Source organism: Anoplophora glabripennis, unplaced genomic scaffold (assembly GCF_000390285.2).
Source record: "Anoplophora glabripennis isolate ALB-LARVAE unplaced genomic scaffold, Agla_2.0 scaffold560, whole genome shotgun sequence".
Classification (NCBI taxonomy): Eukaryota; Metazoa; Arthropoda; class Insecta; order Coleoptera; family Cerambycidae; genus Anoplophora; species Anoplophora glabripennis.
In genome coordinates this window covers 91,806-99,714 of record NW_019416713.1, presented here as the reverse complement: position 1 = coordinate 99,714, position 7,909 = coordinate 91,806, and positions in this window count along the sequence as shown.

Here is a 7,909-nt window from a genome sequence, read left to right as displayed (position 1 = left end):
TTATCAAAATCTCCAACTTGACTTACAAAAGTTCGATTAATTAAGAAATATTGACATAACTGCGCGCATAGAATACCATAAAATACAATGCTTATCACTTTTTTGAACTTCTTTACGCTTAATTTTAAAAAATAATTAGCCTTGTAATAAATTTTATAATTCGATAAAATTCATATCGAGCAATGTGACAACGGCGCGGCGGATAACACGAGGTATTAAGCTGTCCAGCAATATGCAATTCAGTTGGTATCTGGAATGGACCGTGTCTGTGTTTTTTGCGTACCACTATTTCCTTTTCTTGAGATGTTTTCCAGCGAGTGCGCGAAAATTGGATTCGAAGGTGTCGTGCGTGCATCGAAAATGGTGGTGGACATTTTGAGCATATGTTGTAGTTTGTTTTGTACTTGTGCGTTTAAGAATTACATAATGCTGCTTTTTGGTAAGTACCTAAATTATTTTTAATACTTATGATTATTTGAATGAAGTAACTGGTAAACAATTGTCTTGAAATTTACTAAATGTTTCACAATAATAGTTGTTTACATTTTTTCCGCAGGATAAGTCTGCTGCGCGCACACGTGGTATGCACCAGCTGTGTAACGTTAGGTTAAGCGCTGTTGTCACGTTGTGATGACTCTCCAATATTAATACTCTCATACTGAAGTAATGGCAGGCAAACAAACATCATACACCCTGTATAAATATAAATCAATATCCTTCGTAGTTTTTATTATTACGAAATAAATACTTTAACTTTCAAGTACACCAATGTCTTTAGTGGATATTGAACAAATCGGAATTTTTTAACTGTTTAATAGTGTTATTTCTTTTGTACACAAATTGATAATTATAATTTAGGTACTAAAAGAATATAAATTATTGAAATGTTGTTGCAAATTTTCATCCGATAAATTTGATTCGAACGTGTAAATCTCCGAATGCTCTGCTTCTTCGATAAGTTCGAAATTCCCCCTGGATATATTATGTACTTAGAAACAGGAAATAAATGTTTCGTATTATCCAGTAAAAGCTGAGATACTCAAGGGAATATTGTGCAAATTAGTAATTGATTTCGCGTATAACACGGAATTTCTCTGGATAATGATTTGTACATAGTTACAAAGATGGGAATTACTCGAATACAGTTTTAGAATATACAGAAAAATATATGGAATATAAAGGAAAAATTTATTGCCTATCCTCAATGAAATATATTACACTGAAAAATTTAAAATAATATTCTCATAAAAGAAAAATTAAATATAAAGGAAGTATATTTATATTTTAACTCGAAGATCATAGAACTTTAATGTTTTGGAAAAAACGCCAAATCCGACGCCAGATATCATTGCAGTATTTTATTTTCAAAAAAATAAATAGAAGAAGAATTAAATGTCACAATAATAGATTATATTTTCTATTTTTGGGCGCTACATAACTTTGTTATTTTAAATGGAACACTTGTATATTATTGCGTTTTTGAATTGCTTGGTAAATATTAGTTAGGGTTTATTCATGGTACATGGTATTTAAAACTCACCGTTATCGAGATAATCGATTATTTTTGACAAAAATCACAATTTCAGCTCTCTAACTGAGGCTAGTTAGCGTCTGAACCCTAAGAGTTAGAAACCTGCAGTTTTCACAATTCGTTTTGGCATAAATTACTCTATTTTGTCATCTGTGAGCAAAACGTGTACGTTATTCAGACTCGGAAATGCTGAGACCTACATTTAATAACCTTAATAGTTGAAAAACTGTNGCGTCTAAACCCTAAGAGTTAGAAACCTGCAGTTTTCACAATTCGTTTTGGCATAAATTACTCTATTTTGTCATCTGTGAGCAAAACGTGTACGTTATTCAGACTCGGAAATGCTGAGACCTACATTTAATAACCTTAATAGTTGAAAAACTGTTTTTTTTTTTCAAATGGAATGACCCATATTAATGCGGGTGAATGCAAAATTGAATGCCCTTTCGACTAATACAAGGTTGCCCTTACGTATCTTTAACAGTTTTCCAAAAGAATCAGGTTCTTTTCTAAAGTCCGAAAAAGTAGCTATTGTAATAGCGTCAAGAAGGCCTTGCAAAACCACTTCTCTCTCACCTTTTATCAGGTCTGAGACGGACAGTGTTAATATTTACTGGCATGTTTACAAAGTGGTTTGACAAACAAAAATAAACCACTAACAACAACTAAAACAAGACGCAAAACTAAACAGACTGAAACTCAAAACACAAAAAGGAGAAGAATACTTAGACTGCTGATTTACGTCAATTCCTCGAAGTGTCCTTCATTTTGATTAATACAGGAACGAATTCGGTTTTTAAAAGACTGTTCAGCATTGGTCAGCATGTCTGGCAAAATTTCTTGAAATGCTACTGTAATGCACTGCCGCATATTTTCCGCGGTAGTTGGTGGTGTAACGTAAACTTTGCTTTTTATAAATCATATTGGGAAAAGTTTCGTGTAAAAACTGACGAACCGCAGCGATATTGTGAGGTAGAACACCATCATGTTGCACCCACATTCTTCGAAGTGTAGCTAACGGAATGTCGCCTAACAAATTGTCTAGAGTGTTTGTTAAAAAAGTTTATACAGGGTGTCTCATAATTAGCTGCCAACCCTAAACAGACCGATTTTATGATCAAAACTAAGTAAAAAAGTTCATATAAACATGGGTCCGGAAATACTTCCTAAGGGCACAGGGACCCATTGAAGAGGGAGGAATGGAAATCATTTTTTTGCAATATCTCTCAATCGCGTTGTGATAAATGAATGAAATTTGGTATACACAGCTAAATTTTGATGAGCAATTTGATGGACTAATCCATTTACTTCCATAAGGTCCATTGTTGTGGGTACGGGGGGGCCCTTGGTACTTTGCGTGTGTAACTTTTTCATCTTTGACTTTTTAACAAATTGGACAGCAAATTCCGTTTTCCCGAACTGTTTTACGTTAAAAAGGTACTCTTGTTTCAAATCGTTATCTTTAACGGTTTCTGAGAAAATCGCTCTTGAATTAATCCCACTTTGGTCAATTTCATAGTAATTTAAACAAAAAATAATAATAATAATTTAATACGTAATCAGTAATACACATTATTGATGTAGAACAATTATGATATGATGATTTGTTTATGGCTTTTGCGATGGTAATGCTGCGCGGCAGAACGCGAGTACGGCAGAAGGTTTCCAAACAGAAGGCTGACATCAAGGAGGACATTCCTCACTGTATTCCGCAATTTAGCTGCAACCGTCACTTTTCGAAGGGATCATAAGATGGAAACTTAATTTTGATAACAGACAACAAGCTATTTTAAAAACTGTTCAAAAAACCCTCCACCTTCTCTGATACAAAGTCTTGCCCTACGTGTAACACTTCTCGAAGCTATTAAGATGCTAAAACGGTTTTGACGAATTTCATTGGCTGCATCATTGATACGCTGCAGCAATTCCTCACGGGTATCGACTTCGGTGGCGTAAACTTTTTGATTTAGATATCCCCAGAAAAAGAAGTCCAGCGGGGTTAGGTCGGGAGAACGCGGCGGCCAAGCTACCGGTCCGTGCCTCCCTATCCACCGTCCAGCGAAATTTTCGTTTAGGAAATTTAGAACATTGCGACCACTATGTGCCGGGGCTCCATCGTGTTGAAAAAACATGTTACGTCGTAAATTTAGAGGCAGATCATCGAGAATTTGGGGAAGATTTTCTTGAAGTAAGTTTAAATAAAGATTTGAATTGAGACGTTGTGGAATTTCAATAGGTCCAATCAGAGTGTCGTGAATTATTCCCGCCCATAAATTTATGGAAAACCGTTGCTGGAAGTTTGTTCTCCGAACAACATGTGGGTTCTCTTCTTCCCAATAATGAGAATTATGAAAATTTAATTTTCCATTTCGGGTAAAAGTAGCTTCGTCACACCACAAAATTTTGGAAGCTTGCTCGTTGTCCAGCGACAAAATCCAGCGACAAAATTGCATACGTGGCGCAAAATCTTCTGGTATCAAGCCATGTACACGTCGATAGTGATAGGCATGTAGACCTTGTCGCTTTAATATTCTTCCAACCTGAAATGTTAGTAGCACATCTAATCAATTCTGTTAAGGAAATCTTTAAGATATGTAGTACCGTTGGCCGAGGAACATTTATTTGCCTTGAAATGTTCCGTATGCTAGTCGTAGGATCTTGTTCAATAGCGTCAAGGACCTCCGCTTCCCTATTAATCCTGGGACGTCCTTGACCCGGTGCCTTTCGAAAAGTGGCGGTTGCAGCTAAGTTGCGGAATACCGTAGGGAATGTCCTCCTTGATGGCAGCCTTCGGTTTGGAAACCTTCTCCCGTACTCGCGTTCTGCCGCTGCAGCATTACCATCGCAAAAGCCATAAATAAATATCATATCAACTAACTCTTGTCCCGTAAACTCTTCCATTTTTTTCGCTTAGAACTATTAAATTGGCAATCGGGTTGACAATACTTTGACATAAGAATACCTTGATAATTTTGTTTAAATTACTATGAAATTGACCAAAGTGGGATTAATTCAAGAGCGATTTTCTCAGAAACCGTTAAAGATAACGATTTGAAACAAGAGTACCTTTTTAACGTAAAACAGTTCGGGAAAACGGAATTTGCTGTCCAATTTGTTAAAAAGTCAAAGATGAAAAAGTTACACACGCAAAGTACCAAGGGCCCCCCCGTACCCACCCCAATGGACCTTGTGGAAATAAATGGATTAGTCCATCAAATTGCTCATCAAAATTTAGCTGTGTATACCAAATTTCATTCATTTATCACAACGCGATTGAGAGATATTGCAAAAAAATGATTTCCATTCCTCCCTCTTCAATGGGTCCCTGTGCCCTTAGGAAGCATTTCCGGACCCATGTTCATATGAACTTTTTTACTTAGTTTTGATCATAGAATCGGCCTGTTCAGGGTTGGCAGCTAATTATGAGACACCCTGTATAAACTGTTCCAGTTAGATGCTGATCAAAAAATAATGGTCCAAGACATGGTTTCCCAAAATGGCTCCCCATACGTTCAAAGACCATCATTGGTTACGAGTTATCCGGAATTGGTGATATTTATTGGGTCATAATAATGGCAATTATGACAATTAACGAAACCATTTTTATGAAATAAAAGATAAGTATGGGCAACCTTATATTAGTCGAAAGGGCATTCAATTTTGGATTCACTCGTAACAATTAATATAGGTCATTCCATTTGAAAAAAAAAAGTTTTTCAACTATTAAGGTTATTAAATGTAAGTCTCAGTAGTTCCGAGTCTGAATAACGTACACGTTTTGCTCACAGATGACAAAATAGAGTAATTTATGCCAAAACGAACTGTAAAAACTGCAGGTTTCTAACTCTTAGGGTTCAGACGCTATCTAGCCTCATTTAGAGAGCTGAAATTGTGATTTTTCTTAAAAATAACTGATTATCTCGAAAACGGTAAGTTTTAAACACCACGTACCACGAATAAACTCTACCTAATATTAACCAAGGAATTCAAAATTGCAATAATATACAGGGTGTTCCATTTAAAATAACAATGATTTGTAGCGCCGACGCGAAATGGAAGCTAAAAATATTTGCTTTAGATGGCCCATATGATTTCAGGCAACTTATATTAAAACATTTTTTTAGAAGAATTCTTCTTAGGTGGAACACTGCAGAGTGAATCAAGTCAACAATTCTTCTTCACGTAATGAAATAAGTAATGGTTTAAGTAAATTTTCCAACGAATAATAAAAAACGGCCCTTTATTCTACTGAACAATTCCTTGATGACAATTTACGTGCGCATGCCGCACTACAAAAAGTATATAAATCGTAAAACTTTACCGACTAGCTATCCCAGTACAAATGTCTAACCTAGAATCACGCTAAAACAAAAAATGTATGAACGAGCACCGGTATAAAATTGCGGCGCAAAATATAAAGAAAAATAGAGAAGCTCGTTTATGTGAGTAGTGTTTTAGGATTTTGCAAGGTCGGTAATGTTTGCTGTATATCCTAGGGCATTAACTTTTTTGACGTAATATTAACTGCCGTTTGAATTGCATCTGAGATGCCAGTCTGGATGGAATTCCAACTATTTTGATGCAGCCGGTGCGCCACTATAAGGGTTGTAATAGTAATAAATATCAAACTAATTTCATTAGACTGGAAAGTGCTTTAATACCAAGAAGAATAAAATTTCGAGAGAGTGATTTATTCATTTAATCACTCAAGCACGGTTACTAGTTTTGTCTTTTTTCCTCAATAAAGAAGATGCATTGCACGTGCTAACTTTACTTTTCCAGTGATTAAAACCACTTAAAACTTAAAGGAAGAAGAAAATGTTATTAAGTAGAGTGTTTAGGAACTTGAAGGTTTATTTTTGATGGAATACAAATCTTGATAAAAGAAGGCGATTGCTAACAATTTATCCTAATATAAATTATCTAGAAAAATAGCACACAATGAATAGCTTCAACTGAACATTATGTGAAATTATTAGAAAATGATTTACCAGTTTCACTTGTTTACTCCGATTGTATACAAGAATATTTAAGTACTGTACTTAAAACATGTAAAAAACACATCAAGATTTTTTTTTACTTATTTTATAGAAAGATAGATAAATAGATTTTTATTGACAATATTTTGTTATGATTGTATGTGTGTATGGTTTTATATGTTAGCGCCAAAATAAATTTTGTTAGTTTTGATATTAATTTTGATTGGATTGGTGTATTGTGTATTGTCTATCTTTGCCCTATCTAGCTCTAGACTCTATCTCCGTAGTCGGTTCTATATTCTAGCAAGAAACCACACCAAGCACAGCTACAAAAACAAAAGGTTTAGTAATAAATGTATTTATTAAAAAAAAGTTTGTTTTTTTTTATATATGTCAAAATTTGTCACTATACCCTCTTAAACACACTAGTCAATATATTTTGAAGTATTTTTTACAATGTTTATAAAGCCTTATACAAGAAGTTATATTGATAATATCATTAAATTAAATTTCATGCAATACTGGTTGCATACCTTAAGACACTGTAGTAATAACTTCTTGTTTAATACTTATTAATTTTCTCTACTATTAATATTTAATTCTACAAAGACTTGGCCAGTTTTAAATAGATATGAAGTGATTAGATAAATTTACTTAATAGTGAATTGGTGATTTACTAAACGTTTTATATTAATTTTTGTTTTCTGTATTATATATCGTATACGATTTTGTTTTATTATAAGAGGTACCTTTTTATACTTATAATCGTTAAAGATGTGTTGATTAACTTCTCTCCTTTACTTTGTTATCTCGATTCTCTCCTATGCCAATGATATGCGGTTTACTTCCTGTTCTCTTGACTCTCCTACTGGTCTATGAACTCTGCTACTGTTGTTCTGCGTTCTTTATCTCTCCCTGGACCTGGTTAGTGGAGGATCCGCTTGTCTCGAATTTCGTAAATACCTGCTTTCTCCAATTGATTATTTTAATTCCTTGTTTTCTCCTATTTGACTCTTTTTTCCTTTTCTTGCTTCTTGACTGCTTCTATTTCTCTCTGTTTTCTTTTCTTACTTTTAACAACTGTCGTTTTCAAAATTATTTTGTAACTAATCAATAAATTCCTTCCATTTTCTTACTATCTTGATTTTTCTTTTTTCTCTAAAGGCCTTTCCACATATCTTTGAACATGTCCTTTTTCTCTTATAATTCACTTCACTTCACTTTCTCTTATTCACTTATACACCTTATTCTACTTTCTTTACATTCAATTTTATCTTATACTTCAAAATATTTTTTTATTTTCTCATATTATTTGCCCTTTCTAATAACTACATAATCCTTGTGTATTCTACTTTAAATTTGACACTTTTCTGACATATATTTTAATTCATCTACAAAT